General features: G+C 31.8%; 1 long non-coding RNA gene across 2 annotated transcripts; it reads left to right on the top strand.

Annotated features, from left to right (window-relative positions):
• The first annotated feature begins 404 nt into the window (after positions 1–404).
• LOC145329107 (uncharacterized) lies at positions 405–4062 on the top strand. Of its 2 annotated transcripts, XR_013882767.1 has the most exons (4): positions 405–1951; positions 2356–2422; positions 2652–2719; positions 3148–4062. It is a non-coding gene; the product is annotated as an uncharacterized LOC145329107 (long non-coding RNA). The 2 variants fall into 2 exon arrangements; XR_013882766.1 differs by having other exon boundaries at positions 405–2422.
• Positions 4063–18771: the final 14709 nt, after the last annotated feature.

The following is an 18771-nucleotide window of genomic DNA, read 5'->3' as shown; positions in this document are numbered from 1 at the left end:
AGGTGCACAGTCGGCTTCATGGTCAATGACATATCTCTCGGTATCATCCAGGCGGGGTCTCTCGTTCTCGTAGAGATTCTCGGGCATAGGTTCATTCTTCTTTAATTGTGTCTCTACCCAACCGTGATGGTATAACAGTTTTACTATTTCAGCAGCGTCATCAATGCCACATGATTCTTCTTGAACTCGAATATTTAACTTGGAGAAGAGTCTCAACATCCTAACCATGAGGGCGTCCCATCTGTCATGCAGCTCGTGGTATTGGTATGGATCCATCCTAATTTGAGGAATGATTATTTTGTTTGTCTTGTTTATTTTTGGGAGGGGTGTGATTAATGTTTTTTAACTTTCCTGTATTTTATTTGTCCTTAAACAAGGGGGGGGGGGGGAGGCCTGGAGCTCCGGAACCTGGAGGCCTATCCAAAAAATATTAAAACTTGGGAAAATTCATCATATAAGAATGATTTTATCCCTAATAACCTATACTCTCAGTCCAAAGATAAAGCCTATACTCCCTGTTTACGCAAATGTGTCAAAACTTCCCCCCCCCCCCTATTTATTTAAAACAAATTTTGTAGCAGGAGAAAAAAAATAAATCTTATACAGCTAATATACACCCATACCTGTTATTATGATGTACGCGTACCCAGGTGATTGACTTGAATAGCCTGTTATTCAGAACTATCTGAAAAGGTAGAATATTTAAGAAATAAAAAATTACAAAATAAAAATAGCTCGTATTCATTCGAATCCGGTGGATAGGAACAGGTGTTCTCATTCATACGCAAAAAAACTAGGTAACTAGCATATCGTATTATATGCATGGTTTTCTACGAATATAAAAATCTAAAAGCATAAGATTAAAAACAGTTATTTTTAGCCAGTGCCTCCGGCACCTCTGGGCCAAAAAAGTAGTTTCATTCTTATAATTGTACTCCTATATTTGCGACAATCCGTTTATACTACGGTGCAAGACATATATTTATTAATTTTACATTTAAAAAAGTCCTGTATATTACGTAAGCTAAAAAGAGTCCCAAAAATGGGAGAAAAAACGAATACGAAGAATATTTTAGAAAGAATTTTCAATAATTAATGATAAAATTTGAATTATAAAACAGAATGATACATATTAACTTCAAAATTCACTGTAATTTCACTAAAAATGATTACTAAAATACAAAAATGCACCGTAGTCATATAGTCCAGTTGAATTATTGCGCCGATGGAAAGTTACGGTTGCCAACATACAGATTGAATAGGTGGCAAAACACTTTGCAAGACAGTTATATTTTTAATCGTAAAATTGCAACGAATAATAACATTTCATGAATTATATAAGTTATGCAGTTTTAATTAATTAACCGGTAAAATATTAAAATGATATTATATACATAAGGTGTTTTTTAAAGTTTGGCAACTTTGTCCAGCACGTTGATTTTATCATCTGAAAACAGGGTTACGAAAGTTAAATTAATGTAAATTTTTTTTAATGTGAATGTAATATATTTTTGCAATGACTTAAATGAAATATCATCGATAAAATATAAAAAAATATATTGCAATGGATATAAAAGAAATATTTTTCAATATAAAGTTGTATACCTGTACAGAGCATGTGCATGAATGCCGCTATACCGATTGAAAACTATTGTAAACAATGAGTGTTATAGTTCAAGTCTCTTAGAGAAAATACGTGTTATATCCAAGTATGATTGACAGGAGATGGTCCATGTCACAAGATTTATATGAATGTCAGTTAAGAACGCCTAGAGAGCTATATATTCAGAAGTTTAAAAAAGTACTTGTCTACCAGTCTTGGCTGTTAGTGTTGATATATGGACCCTGCAATCAAAGAGATGATAGTCAGAAGTTTAAAAAAGTACGTGTCCACCTTCAGTCTTGGCTGTTAGTATATGGACCCTGCAATCAAAGAGTGGTTTGCGTAAAAGTAAGTGTTTAAATAATTTTAATATAAAAACATTAATAATATAGGACCTTGAGCGTACGGTTTTAGGCTGCCTTCGATTAACGGTTTAAGTTTTACTAGCGGCTATGCCCCTTAGAAGCCTCTAGGGGCACTTAAAGTAGGAAGAGAAAAGTCGAGGCCTCATCCTATTTTTAATTTGAGTTTCAGCTATAGATTAAAATAAATAAAAAGCTTCGTTGTAAAAGAGAACAATATTAATATATTTATATAATAGGATAATTGTTTTAAGCCTTTTTTAAGCCTTTTTGATTTGATCTAAGAAACACTTTTTATCCTATTCTTAATATTAAATAATCCGGGTTTAATATATATGAATGTAAAAGAAATATTAATAAATTATATTTAAATTGAATATTGTTTTTCAGGTTCAGCAACACTGATTCATCAGAAATAACTATTTGGGCGCTGCAATTAAAGATTGGCGAGATAGAAGTAAGTGTTTAAATAATGTAATAAAAAATCAATATAATTTAGGACCTTACGCATGGTTTTAAGCTGCTTCGATAAACTGTTTGTTTTATAATTTTTTAAACCTTTTTGATATATGATATAAGAACGACTTTTTATCCTATTCTTAATATTTAAAGTATTCTACTATTAATATATATAAATAATAATAGAAATATTAACAAATTATATTTCAATTAATATTGTTTTTCAGACTTAACCAGGAATCAGATTCGTGAGAAAATATATGGGCGCTGCAATTAGTGAATGGTTTACATAGAAGTAAGTGTTAAAATAATTTTAATAAGAACATGGATATTTTAGGCCATGTTATTAAGACTATCCTTTAACGAAGCCTTTTTAATTCAACCTTGCTACGAAGCCTTGTGTGATGGTAGAGTGTTTGAGTTCTTAGGGAACCACACTAATTACATAATATTATCTTGAGTTAGACAGGTTTTATAAGCTGTAAACAGACTAATACAATTAGATATGTCATTATCTTTAAATTATTTATTATAATCTATATAATAGCACCTTTGAAATAAGCTCATATTATATCCAACCTATATTCGCCCTTTAAGGTTTATGATTGTTTTAAGCGTAACGAATTTTTATACCCTTAATAGAAAGATATTATAAGATGTGTTTTATGTAAAATGATATTAAAAATATATATAAATTATATTTCAATTAATATTCTTTTTCAGGTTTAGCTTCGCACACAGCTGGGTTTATTCTCTGATTATAAGCTGACCGCAATTCGACCGTGGAACATTTCTTGCACCAACATGAAGCTGTTGCCATCAGAAATTCATCCGTTAAAAGTAAGTGTTTAATTATTTGTAATAAAAGATAGTTGGAATAATCCTACACGCAACTACGGCAACACCTCGGCCCCAAAAGGTAGTTTCCATGTATACAAGCATAACAAATATGAAGTTAATATACACAGACACACATCGAACTACCTTTATGAAACTGTATACTAAATTATATTAACAATTAAGCTATTATTAAATTTATTAGATAGATATTAAACTGGTTAGACAAAAGTTAATACATAAAAATAATGTACTAGATAGGTAGCTATTTAAAATTAGATTTTACTACTTTATATTATTGAAACAGTACATTCAGGATATTATTAAAATCTAAACAGCATTACATTCATCCTCGTGCATGTTTACTTCGTGAAGAACAGCTGCCAGTTCGGCAGCCTGGGCAGCGGCGGGCAGCAGAGGGGAAGGACGGCAGCGATTAAGATGTGTAGTAATCCATCCATGTTGATATAACCTCTTACAAACCTCCCTCTGGATCTCGACATTGTCAGTTCTGGCTCTAATCTCTAGACTCTCTCTTAAAACTAACATACGACTATTTAATTCATACCATAACTCCAAATTCCCGTTATAAGACATTCTTAGTTTCTCTCAGTCTGGTTATGTATTGATAACTGAATTAAACTTTCTCTAATAAGCAGGCACGTACACAAGCTGTATCTACTTTCTCCATGAAATTTTCCCAAAACCGTTAACTTTCCTTTTTGTAAGGCCTTTTTGATTTGTTAATCCTTTAATTGCTTAATTTAAAAATGAATATTCTTTTTCAGGATTTTGGAGTTGAACCAGTTTTGAAGTGCAGAGCTTTGCAGTTCCATGGAGAACAACTAGAGTTCCATCTCAAGATGTAACAGTCACAGATTATACAAAAAATTTCATTATTTATTATGACGACAATGTTGAACCGAGAAAATATGTTAGTCAGTTAAAATTAACAAATAATTTACAGAACGATACTAATAAGTTTTATTATGACGATCAATGTTGAACAGAGAATATTCTGTTAGTCAGTTAAAATTAACTTAAATAAAGCGTATTGATTACAATCAGTGTTTATTATGACGACAATGTTGACACCTAACATTCCACAAGCTAAAATTCTAAAAAATATTGACTTTAACATATAAAGCGTATTGATTACAATCCGCCCAATCGGTGTTTATTAATTAAGTTCTACTCGAGAGCTCCAAACATTCCACAAGCTAAAATTCTAAAAAATGTTATTTACAGAAACGATACTAGTAAGTTTTGTAGTTTCAGTATTGACCTGGATAATATCTATATGACCTGTTATGTTATAATATGAAATAAATTCTAAATAAAATCATTATCATCATTATATTTTATTTGCGATTTTTATCATTAAGTAGAAGGATGTTTGTTTGGAAAAATCTGGACTTAGCCTAAAAATTTACCTAAAAATATTGACAAGAATTTAATTAACAAGTAAGAATGGAAAAACCTACCTTAAATACTGGAGATCTTGAGGCAAGTATAAACTTGTGCACTTTTAATTTGGAGGTACTAGTTTCTATCAAACAATCAGTAAACTCTGGATCCTCAAAACAATTCTCCAGGTCACCAGAGAGACAGGATACTGCACTTTCAGGTCCAGGTTTTATAACTTCCAGCCAAATAGTCAGAGTACCTCCAGGTAGGAGACTTGCCTGATTGTTCTTCAGTACATTAATCTCCATAAAAGCAGCATTACAATTTCCCTCTCCAGGTGGCACTGTTATCAATCGACATTTAGGCATCAGTACTAGACTGTTGTTATCTTGGATGCCAATCTTTTGTAGTTTCAGTATTGACCTGGATAATATCTATATGACCTGTTATGTTATAATATGAAATAAATTCTAAATAAAATCATTATCATCATATTTTATTAATTTCATATTCCATATAACGAAAGCAAATAGTGCTGAGTAAACAGATGTTTGTTTGGAAAGTATTAGGTCTGAATATTTCCTCATTATATTTTATTTGCGATTTTTATCATTAAGTAGAAGGATGTTTGTTTGGAAAAATCTGGACTTAGCCTAAAAATTTACCTTGTCAATTTTTACCAAAAAGTTGGTCAAATTTTACCAAGTTTTTTTTTTTGGCAGAGTCCAAAAATCTGGACTTAGCCTAAAAATTTACCTTGTCAATTTTTACCAAAAAGTTGGTCAAATTTTACCAAGTTTTTTTTTTTGGCAAAGTCCAAAAATTTGGACTTAGCCTAAAAATTTACCTTGTCAATTTTTACCAAAAAGTTGGTCAAATTTTACCAAGTTTTTTTTTTGGCAAAGTCCAAAAATTTGGACTTAGCCTAAAAATTTACCTTGTCAATTTTTACCAAAAAGTTGGTCAAATTTTACCAAGTTTTTTTTTTTGGCAAAGTCCAAAAATTTGGACTTAGCCTAAAAATTTACCTTGTCAATTTTTACCAAAAAGTTGGTCAAATTTTACAAAGTTTTTTTTTTTGGCAAAGTCCAAAAATTTGGACTTAGCCTAAAAATTTACCTTGTCAATTTTTACCAAAAAGTTGGTCAAATTTTACCAAGTTCATTTTTTTTGGCAAAGTCCAAAAATCTGGACTTAGCCTAAAAAAATACCTTGTCAAATTTTACCAACTTTTTGGTAAAAATTGACCAAATTGTGTTTTTTTGTCTAAGTCCGAAAATTCGGACTTAACCTGAAAAATAGAGTTGTAAAATTGACCACATTTTTGGTAAAACTTCCAAAAGTGGTAAAATTGAAAAAAAAAAAAAAAATTTAAATTTAGGCTTCATTGTATAAAAGTCATTATTTTAAAGTACTACAACTGATTATGAAGAGCTGTTTTTTATTTAAAACACAAAAAACGGGTTTTTTTGTTTCGTCAAATTTTACAAAAAAAATGGTAAAATTTGACTAATTTTTTGGCTAAAATTTTTTCTGGTAAAATTTACCACGAAACTGGTATATTTTACCAGGTTGACCAGCTTTACCACTTTTCTGGTAAAACGACTCTTTTTTTATGGTATTTCGTAGAACCTGGGCACCTTTTCTCTTTCAAAATATATTTGAGAGAAAATGTTTATTTTATAAAAAAATCTCCCAGTGTAATTTTAAAATTGTTGTTATGAAAATGTTCAATATTTTAAAATAATGTTATGATATTTGATAAATTAGTTGTTACTAATTAGTAATAACACCCCCCCCCCCCTTATGCTTAATTTCAAAATAAATAAAAAATTGACATTTTTCAATTATCCTAACTCCTAATTGGTAAGAATCCTTATAATAAAGTAAAAGGATGTTTGTTTGTCGGTACCGAAGGATCTCGCTAACCGCTGAACCGATTGGGTTCTCCTGAACATGGTAGCTTCTCATTGGTCCCGGGAAGGTTTATTTTGGTGGAGGGTACCACCAACCTTCCAAGAGCAATCGCCCCTAAAAAAATTAACCCCCAAATTTGGCTGGAGGGGGGAGGGGGGTGGCACGCTCCCTACCCCCCTCCAAAAAATTTTTAACTTTTTTAAAATGTTAATTTAAAAAAAAAATGTTTTAAGATGCAACTCCGCTAGTAGTAGGCGCTAGTAGTTGATAATTCAAATAGTAAATTTAAAGGTTATTTGCAAAATCATTTGTAATTTCTAATAATCATTTCTAAGATTAAAATGTCAGTTTTCCTTTCACAGATAGCCGCTTATTTAATAGGTAAATATTGTTAAAAGCGAAGCTTTTCTATAATTATGATCGGTCTGTCCGTCCGTCAGTTCGTAACGGTTAGTTCTCTGCGTTTATTTAGGCATGTTAGAATTGTTATGTCGATTTTAGACTTTGCATGGTGATTCCTTTAGTAGTTAGGTATGATTCGAACAACAAAGTGTAATGTTATCAAATCAAGTCCTAAAATTGAAAGTATGCCCTTAAAACATTATCCTGTATTTAAGCAGTTTTTCAACGAATTTACTTGTTTCGAAATTATACATTCATAATCTGAGTATTCAGCTATGACACTGTAGAGTTAATGTTTGTTGTCTTTCTGTTTCAGAGCTTTGCTTTTATGGATGTTGTCATCCTTGTTTAAATTTATTTTAAAATGTGTTTTTTTATTCATTTCGAACAATAAAATTTTGATGTTTTTGTGATAAACGTGATAATAACAGGGATGAATATGTCCATTATATAAAAGTTTAACATCATCAATAAACGAGTATTAACAAATACAAAGTATTAAACATTACTTTAAAGTCTAAATACTAGGGTTGGGCCGGATACTTTTTTGGCCGGATATCCGGCATACGCCGGATATCCGGCAAATATCCGGTTATCCGGCCAAATTGCCGGATATCCGGCCGGATAACCAGCCAAATTACCAGATACTAAAGTAGCAAAAAAAATTTCTTCGGAAATTTTATATAAATTTACATAAAGTTAAACTTGTTCAGAAAAAATGTTCTTCTAGCTTCAATAATAAGAAAATTATAGCCATTTAAAATATTAAAAAGCAGAGATTTTTGGTGTAAAGTATGAAAAATTATAGAGCCGGATATCCGGCCAGATAGTTTCAATATCCGGTATCCGGCCGGATATTGAAAATGGCCGGATATCCGGCCACACCGGATATCCGGCCCAACCCTACTAAATACCAATTTTGCATAAATAACTTTACTCCTAAAACAATTGAATTCAGAATGCTAAATATTTAAATACATTTTTATACTTGAATATTAAGATGTTTTGCTCTTAACACAAGGATTAATCTTACCAGGAATCAATATAAAACTAATGAAAATGATAATTATTTTTATAAGGCTAAAAGTCATGATCAAAAATAACTCACGAATTTTAGCTTCAACAGAAGTAGGAATGCTAATGCCAAGTTTTCTGTTGATAGGACAAATAAAACATGCCCAATTTAACGATTATATCTATCGTACGGACCAAACATAATTGTAGAAAAGCTTCACTTTTAAAAAATATGTTTCACAACACATAATTTTTTAGAAAATGGAATTTCATTCTTTTATTATTATTTATGTTAGCAATACATATGATATCATCGAAATTAATAAAACATGCATTTCGTTTTTTATTGCCAGGGGCAACAATCCTAGAATAATTAACACTTATTAAAAGTGAAGCTTTTCTATAATTAGGGTCGGTCCTTCCGTATGTCCGTCCGGAACGGATAGCTTTTTTCGTTAATTTGGGCATGTTAAAATTGTCCCATCGATTTCAAACTTTGCGTGGTGATTCCTATAGTAGTTAAGTACGACTTAGAAAACGTAGCAACTGTATAATTTTTACCAGAATGTATGTACGTTCATTTTAAACATGTTGATTTTTATGTGGTTTAATTATCCGATTGATCTGATTTTTGGTATACTAATTCCTGGGACAACAAAGAATAATATTATAAGCAAAGCAACTCTATAATCAAGTCCTAAAGATGTAAGTATGTCCAAAACTTTATTCTGTATCAAGCAGTCTTTCAACAAATTTACTTACAATTTTGCTTCGAATCCTACATTTAAATTCCGATTATTCAGTTCTGACACTATATAAGTGTTAATGTCCGTTTGTCCTACCGTTTCAGTGCTTCGCTTTTATGGATTTTGCCATCCTTGTTAAAAAATTGTGTTTTAGTGCCAAGTATCATTATTATAAACTCTACAGTAGCTTCAATCTTTCTCATCAATTTGTACTTGAGGCCAAGGTAGGTTCTTTAAAAAGTCGATAAAAACACTTTTGTTTAAATTAAATTTAAAATGTTTTTATCAACTTCCAGAAATTCAAAGAATAAGCTTCTGAGCCTTATACCTTTAAATATTCAAATATCCTAAATTTTGATTTATAAGATAACTCATTTATTTAAAATATAGACATTCTGAAATTGATTATCATTTTTTTAACTGTTTTAGATTACTTACAATTCCAAATGCTGGATTTGCAACAATCTTAATTTCAGTGTTGACAGTTAAGGTAAAACAGCAGAGCTAGGCAGCCGTGCGTCAGCCGCCTGTGAGCCTCGGGGAAATTAAAACTTTTACAATTTAAAAGATCGAAAAAAAAACTAACCTGACCAAAAAGATTAAAATCATCCAAACAGGTTTAAATTTGAGGCTGGGACGCTAAAAATAAGGAAAATTAAAATTGTACAATTTTATACAAAAAAAATTATACATAATAAAAATTTAACCATATTTTATGTATTTTGAAAATTTTTTTACATCAATAGGTTACACGTAATATATTTTTTTAAAAATTACTATGTTTTACAAATAATGATAATTTTATTTTTATTTATTCTAAATATTTTAAATTTATATTTGCTTTAATTTATTTTAGAACATTTCATTGTTTTTGTATTTAATTCTGTTGAGATCTGAACAAAACGATTTATTTACTTGTTCATTATTTGTAAGGTAACTGTTTTTTATTGTTTCTATATTATTTTTTTCCTAAATTAAAAAAAAAAAGTTTAAAAAATCTTGTTAATAGAGAATGCTCAATTATATGTAATTTAAAGTTCTGATTAGAAAATAATTAATTCTTAGACCATATATATTTACAAAAGTAACATGATGTCTTGCTCCTGTCTGTTTTTCAGTCTTTTGTGACAGAAAGATCTCGCTAACGACTGAACTATTAGGGTACTCTTTTGCAATGTAGCTTATGAAAGCTTATTTTAGGGGTGAGAACTCACCCAAGAGTAATCACCCATAGATTTAAAATGACCCTTCTAAAAAAATGATTATCGATTCTTTTTAAAATCTAAATAAAAAGGGGGGGGTCGACTTATCCCCTCTTCATCACCCTCAAGTGATTATAGTGGCCTCTAGGGGCGCAGCCGCCAGTATTTTAGAAATATATAATAATATATGAATGTTTTGCTTCAGTTTGGATCATTTTGCAAGCATGATACAGTTTTGTTTCACAATTATTTTGATTCCAACAAGATTTTTTCTTATCAAGTATGCATCTCTACTTGTCATTGAAGGTATGTAGGCTTTTGAAATTATCTATCAATTCTAACAAATTCCAAGTAAAAGGATGCTTGTTATTCTGTCTGTATGACCGCTAAGAGATCAGTACCAGCTGCATCGATTGCATCATATTTATCACAAAAGTTTTGTATTGTTTAAGAACAGGTTTCCGGTTATTTTTTCCTCAAAAATTGAAGGGAGGGGGGGGGGGCAAAGACGTCCAAGGGGGGAGGGGGGTGTAAAGTGGGGAATTAATACTAAGTATTTAATAAAATTTAAATTACCCCCACCAAAAAATTTTTACCCCGGGGGTAAATTTTGTTTACTCCCCCCAAATCTACCCCTGTCAACAGATTTCAGGGGGGGGGTAAAAAAGTTGGCGGCGCGCCATTTTACCCCTCCCAAAAACGAATTAACCCCCCCCCCCCTTAAAAAAATTTTCATTAACATTTAAGGATACAAAACCAAACACAACCCTCCCCCTCCCCAACTATTTTACTAAACCTAGGAGGTTTGTGTCAGGGGGTGAAGCCAATCCTTATAATAAAGTAACAGGATCTGTGTCTGTCTGTGTATGTGTACCGAAGGATCTCGCTAACCCCTGAACCGATATGGTTCTTTTTTACAGGGTAGTTTCTGATAGGTCCTGGGAAGGGTTATAACTTTTTTCGGGAGTGTAAAACCACCCATTTAAAAGAAAGCGTCATAAGAAAAGTTTAACTTTTCTTTTTTAAAACTACAATTGTAGAATAAATTTTCCTGTATGCATTCAAAACCGACTAACATCCGGTGGATTAGAACCGGTTCTCAGCCATATGAAAAAAAATGACTAGGATCGTATTATATACGAGTATAAATTTGTACATTTTCATATCCGATGAAAACTGTTAACAATACGATGCGAGAAAGAACTAATACTTATATTAAGGAACCGATACTTTATTGTTTTGTTATCTGCTGCTGAGTGCCGTCTTCTCATGTTGGAGTATTATTGGATGGCTATGTGGCAAAAACTTTCCAGAAGGATATTTTCTCATTTACCTATGTAGACAGTGAGTCCATTTTTACTTTTTAGTAGCAAAGCTACTCTATGCTTTGATGTATGTCTGTCTGTCCGTCAGTCAGTCCGTAAAACTATTGGGAAAATGTGGTTTTCTCGGCTGCTATTAAAGATAGACAGCTGAAATTTTCAGTTAAGATTCATTAAAGAATCTATGCGTTGTTTTGTCTGTCTGTCTCTCACTTTTTTTTCTTTGTTGTGAGAACTACACATCTGCTCTGAAACTCACTTAGTCTGTTTGTCCATTCCATTACTTGTTTGTGCTTCCCTACTTGTTTGTCCATTCCATGATTTGTTTGTGCTTCGCTACTTATAGATGTCGTCATCCATGTTTAAAAAATAGGCTTCTGTGTTAGTAGTACGTCCATTTGTGTTAGTTTTTAAAAGCGAAGCTTTTCTATAATAAGGGTCGGTCCGTCCGTACGTCCGTCCGAGATAGTTAGCTTTTATTCGTTTATTTAGGCATGTTAGAATTGTCCTATCGATTTCAAAGTTAGTTAGTTGTAGTAGTTAGGTACGATTTAGAAAGCCTAGCAACTCTATAATCATTACCAGAATGTCCGTACGTCCATTTTAAACATGTTGATTTTTTTACTTTTTAAATAACAATTTTTTATGTGATAAAATCATCCGATTGATCTGATTTTTGATTACTGATTCCTATTACAATAAGGTACAATATTATGAGCGAAGCATCTCTATAATCAAGTATTAAAATGTCAGTATGTCCTTAAACAGAATTCTGCATTTAATAACTTTTGCAACAAATTTACGTATAATTTTGTCAAACCTTATATTTTCATATTTTGTATATTCAGTTCTGACACTCAACAATAGTTAATGTTCGTCTGTCATATCGTTTCAGAGCTTCGCTTTTATGGATGTTATCATTCTTGTTAATTATCATAGACTACTGTAGATGTAAGTATCTTATGAAATCCATTGTATGGAAAAATTGGATGCATTTTATCATTATAATTCCCCCCGTAAAAGTAATATTTATTTTCTAAGATACACCTACATTTATATATTCATATGTAAATAAATATTAAATCGTCATACAAAAAGATAATTAATTAAATTTTAAAAAAATCTCATCTAGCCATTAAAATGATTAAAATTAAAAATACAATGGATTATTTGTTAACTTATACTTTACTAAGAAGCAACATTTTAATCAACTTAAGAATTGAAATACAAATACATATATAAATACATAAGTGAATAAAATACCATATTTTCAACGTTTTTAAAAGCGAAGCTTTTCTATAATTAGGGTAGGTCCGTCCATCCGTACGTCCGAGACGGATAGCTCTTTTCGTTAAATTAGGCATGTTAGAATTTTCCTATCGATTTCAAACTTTGCATGGGGATTTCTGTAGTAGTTAGGTACGATTTAAAAAGCGTAGCAACTCTATAAGCATTACCAGAATTTCCGTACGTCAATTTTAAACATGTTGATTTTTACTTTTTTAACAACAAACTCTTTTGTGATCTAATCTTCCGATTTATGGATTTTGTCATCCTTGTTTTATTGTAAGATAAATATTAACAACAGTTGATTTAATTTGTTTTAGCAATGAAATGTTTTTTTTTACCCAGATTTTTACTGAAACCTGCAATGTTTATTATAAAGTCTAATATTTAAAGTGATTTTGATACCATATTCTCAACGTTTTTAATAAACAATTTTGTAATGTGAATCTTATTGTCAGGAAGAACATTTCTGAGTATGACTTTTCATCAACTTTCATACAGGTATAGAGGGGTTGTATCCACCCTTTGATACTAAAAATACACCCCTCTAGTTGTTTGTAATACACCCCTCTTGTTCTCTGTACTACATACTCTAAAAATACACCCCTCTTGTTCTCTGTACTACATACCCTAAAAATACACCCCTATAGTTGTTTATAATACACCTATCTTGTTCTCTGTACTACATACCCTAAAAATACACCCCTATAGTTGTTTATAATACACCTATCTTGTTCTCTGTACTACATACCCTAAAAATACACCCCTATAGTTGTTTATAATACACCTATCTTGTTTTCTGTACTACATACCCTAAAAATACACCCCTATAGTTGTTTATAATACACCTATCTTGTTCTCTGTACTACATACCCTAAAAATACACCCCTATATTTGTTTATAATACACCTATCTTGTTCTCTGTACTACATACCCTAAAAATACACCCCTATAGTTGTTTGTAATACACCTATCTTGTTCTCTGTACTACATACCCTAAAAATACACCCCTATAGTTGTTTATAATACACCTATCTTGTTTTCTGTACTACATACCCTAAAAATACACCCCTATAGTTGTTTATAATACACCTATCTTGTTTTCTGTACTACATACCCTAAAAATACACCCCTATAGTTGTTTATAATACACCTATCTTGTTTTCTGTACTACATACCCTAAAAATACACCCCTATAGTTGTTTATAATACACCTATCTTGTTCTCTGTACTACATACCCTAAAAATACACCCCTATAGTTGTTTATAATACACCTATCTTGTTCTCTGTACTACATACCCTAAAAATACACCCCTATAGTTGTTTATAATACACCTATCTTGTTCTCTGTACTACATACCCTAAAAATACACCCCTTTAGTTGTCTATAATACACCTATCTTGTTCTCTGTAATACATACCCTAAAAATACACCCCTATAGTTGTTTGTAATACACCTATCTTGTTCTCTGTACTACATACCCTAAAAATACACCCCTATAGTTGTTTATAATACACCTATCTTGTTTTCTGTACTACATACCCTAAAATACACCCCTATAGTTGTTTATAATACACCTATCTTGTTTTCTGTACTACATACCCTAAAAATACACCCCTATAGTTGTTTATAATACACCTATCTTGTTCTCTGTACTACATACCCTAAAAATACACCCCTATAGTTGTTTGTAATACACCTATCTTGTTCTCTGTACTACATACCCTAAAAATACACCCCTATAGTTGTTTATAATACACCTATCTTGTTTTCTGTACTACATACCCTAAAAATACACCCCTATAGTTGTTTATAATACACCTATCTTGTTTTCTGTACTACATACCCTAAAAATACACCCCTATAGTTGTTTATAATACACCTATCTTGTTCTCTGTACTACATACCCTAAAAATACACCCCTATAGTTGTTTATAATACACCTATCTTGTTCTCTGTACTACATACCCTAAAAATACACCCCTATAGTTGTTTATAATACACCTATCTTGTTCTCTGTACTACATACCCTAAAAATACACCCCTTTAGTTGTCTATAATACACCCCTCTTGTTCTCTGTAATACATACCCTTTAAAATACGCCCCTCTAGATATATATATATAATACGATAATACACCCCTCTAAATATCACTCCCCCACGATTATGAATTAAAGGGGGGGTGGGTGTAAAAACTCGTAAGGTTACGCCCTCTCCTCTGCACGCCCATGACTCTTATCCTGTTAGAAATTAAAACTAAGTTTGGTTGAATAGTATGAACGCCTTCAAATAGGAAATTTTTCAGCAGGCAGGGAGGGGTATATGGCATTTATCATACTAGTCCACAAAGTTTTTCATTCTTTGGCCCAATAACTTTGTAGATCTTAATTAAATTTTGATCTGTTGGTTCATTAAGTTTTTTGATTGAAATCCAAAAAGTGGTAATTTTGTGTATCATCATTAGGGATGTACATAAAATTATTTACCATCGTCTTATCCCTTCATATACCTGCTTGTTAAGGGAAGAACCTACATGATGGCATTGTTAATCTTCAACATAGCTATTGTATCGCTCTTTGTCTACAGAATATTGGGAGCAGAAAGGTAAAGATAATGGATATTATAATTCTTGGATATTGTGAGTTCTCCCAGCTGGCTAATATAAAAATACCCTACATCTCCTATGACTTTACCCCATTCCCTTCTCTGGCCATTGTTAAACGTATTGACCAATATTGGAGGATTATATTAGCAATCTAAATAAACGATAAAAATTCCCCACATAATATTCACGTATTCTGTTTTAATTAAAAATAGACTTTTATGCATTAAAAAAAATAAAGGGTTGTTTATCAAATCTTTCTTGCTATAGATTTTAGAACGTCCAGGACGTTCAAGCTTGGCTGTGTTTATAATTTCAAAGACCCAACATGTCCCGTGTAATCGTTTACTTTAATATCCAAACCTGCTATGGTAGCGTTTGCTTTAATTGATAGAATAGCTCTAGTAGGCATACACTTAGCATTTATACTGTTATTTTTCTTATTTAGAAAATTTATTGCTAGAAGAAGGCAAGGAAGATGCAATATTGTAACATTTAGGTAATATTATTCCAGTATGGCTTCAAAACCGATGAATATCCGTTGGATTAGTACCGGTTCTCAGCCATACTGAAAAATTATGTACAGCATCGTATTATACCAGTTTTTTTTTTACAAATATAAAAATGTACAATCTTAAGATTAAACCAGTTTATTAGCCCGTGTATTTTGCATCTCAGGGCTAAAAAATCTGGTTTTTATCTTTTAATATTACATTTTTATATACGCGAAATGATGTTTATAATACGATGTGATAGATAACTATTCCTGAAAGGCTTCAAAACCAATAAATATCCAATGGATTAGAACCGGTTCTGTACTAAATCATGTTTTGTATCGTATTAAACACAATTTTCCAAAAATTATATTTAGTCTCTCAAGGCCAACAAATCTGTAAATATCATTATTGTTATTTTACTATCAGCGGAAAGTTGCTTCGCTCTTTTAGATAGGTGTTTTAGGGGGGTGTAGTAGACCCTTGTCAATGGGGTCACGGGGTGTAGAGGGTTGCAGGATGGTACACCTAGTGGGGTGTATCCAACACCCTTAGTTTTACACCCATTCCTCACAAATCAGAGGTGGATTCTTATAAAACTTTTTAGCTCACTGCCTCACTAAAATAAGTGAGGCTCGCTAAAAGCTTTTTGTAAAAAATCCTCCAAAATCGCAATGAAAATCTACTAAAATTAAACAAAATCTTATATTAATAACCCTTTAATGATTTTATTTAATTTTTGTTGATTTTTTTTGCAATTTTTCACAACATTTTCTTAGCGAGCCTCACTAATTTTAGTGAGGCAGTGCGTCAAAAAGTTTTTTAATATTCCACCTCTGCTCTATAATTTGGAGAAATTTGATTGTATTTTATTGATTAATATCTATAGAAATAAATCATTTTTTAGAGAGTTGATATCAAATTATGTAAAGCAAGTTACAACCAGGTAAACATATATATAATATATATATAAAACATTAAACTAAAACTTAAACTGACACTTAACGCATCCGCTCGTTGTCGTGAAGGTTATATGTTCTAATCTTGGCCCAACCCCGCGTCATAACTAAAGACGTTAACATTACTACTGCTGAATTGTCCAAAAATGTTACAACCTAATACAATGAACAATTAGGACTTCCAGACAAAGTTCATGCAATTCAAGGGTTGGTTGTCTGAAGCGTGTTCAAGCATATAATCAGCAATTAGGGAAGATTTGGTGTAGTATTAAAGATGTACCATAATAAGATCTCGTAGTGGATCCCGATCTTCAGGCTAAACTAAAACTGCTGCATAAAATAGTAAAAGCTTATATACATAAATATCTTATCTATAAGAAAACTATGTAGAAGACTTTACAACAAAACAGATTGTACAAATGCAAACATTAAAAAAAACTTTTCATTGTTATATAAAAGGATAACAGGATCGTAGCTGGACAAATGCCTCAAAAAGTGACGTCATAAAAATAAGGGAGATGAGAGGAGAAGTGGGAAAGAAAATATCTAAAAAAGAGATGAATAAACCCTCATTTTTATGACGTCACAAGGCTGATTTTTTGAGACACTTTTTCCAAGTACAGAGGATCTCTTTCTGTCTGTCTGTATCGAAGGATCTCGCTAACCAATGAACCGTTATGGTTCTTAATTACAGGGTAGCTTCCTATAGGTCCTGATAAAGTCATAACTATTTAGGGGGTGTAAATTCCCCCCCCAAAAAAAAAAAAAATGTGATTTTTCTTTTTAAACGAACATATAAAATTGGTGAGTCGAATTCAACCCCCCATCACCACCTCAAGTGCTCCTAGAGTCCTAGGGGCGTAGCCGCTAGTCGGTAATATAAGAATACTTTTTTATTTAGAATTATATTAGAGGGAATATTATGTTATTTCTATCTAAATTTGGATATGGCAGAACAATACAGTTATCATATCATGCTGGTCTACCAAATTTGTCAGGTAATTCACACAAGAATGACAGCACGACTAAAAAGTAAATTGTATAATAGGTGCACATTGGTCTGGAGAATCTTTTCTAAAATTTTAAAATTTTTGTGGTTAATAGCAAATTTTCGTCTTACTAAGAGAATTTGTTCAAAAAAAAAAGGTCAAGTGGCTTTGTTTACGATTTTCATATACTTTGATTTCTCTTATTTCTCTATTATTCAAGTTAAACTCCTATTTTTTTGGAAGCTTAAACTTTTAAAGTGCAAACAGTATACATATATACAACTTACTTTTTCTGCCAGTCCACGGGCCTTTAAAGACATATAAAAATATTAGATGAAGGTTTCGTGATTTGTATCATTCTAAATCTATAATACAAAGTAGAACGATGTCTATCTGTCCGTATGAAGCTTAAGATCTCAGTAACCGCTGAACCGAATGGGCTCTACTCTTCAGGGAATATACCTACTAGTCATGTGGTGGTTTTAAGCTTTTTTCTTGGGTGGTGGGACACCCCCAACCCCCCAAAAAAAATGTATGAAAAGATTGAAAAGAAAGCATTAAACCAAGGATAAACCATAAAATTTGGGTTCGCAGCACCAAAATATGTTGTTTTTTTAATATGTTTGAAATAAGTGGTTGTACTCCAATTTTTTTAAATTACCTCTTGGGGCAAAGCCCTTAGGGGCGAAGCCGCTAGTATCTTTTATTTCAATGGCCTTCTTTCTTCAATGGGGACAAGGGGGTGTTTATTACACTAGTCCCAAAAGTTTATAATAAGGTATTCTTATTTGTTGGCTGAACAACTTTTGGTACTTGTATTTTGATTGGTTGGTTTATTAAGATAAGTGTTCAAACGTTTCAACTACTGAATTTAATCTACAGAAGGGTTAATTTTGTATATAATAATTATACATCTATTTATTGGCCATTGTCTTTTTAGGGATTATACCTACTGGTCCTGTGATGGTTTTAAGCTATTTTCTTGGGGGGTGGGACACCCCCAACCCCCCCAAAATAAAAAAAATCCCCCCCCCCATTTTTTTATTGCAGAAGATTTCGTTGGTCTTTTTTTTGCAGGAGATTTCCTTGGTCCTTTTACGAATTTCACCTTAATTTTTCTTTGATCACCTCTTGGGGCAAAGCCCCTAGAGGCTAGGGGCGAAGCCG

Source organism: Acartia tonsa, chromosome 9, assembly GCF_053477335.1.
Source record: "Acartia tonsa isolate MP-2025a chromosome 9, ASM5347733v1, whole genome shotgun sequence".
NCBI classification, from domain to species: domain Eukaryota; kingdom Metazoa; phylum Arthropoda; class Copepoda; order Calanoida; family Acartiidae; genus Acartia; species Acartia tonsa.
The sequence above is the reverse complement of the archived record's forward strand: the minus strand, read 5'-3'. Positions and strand labels throughout refer to the sequence as shown.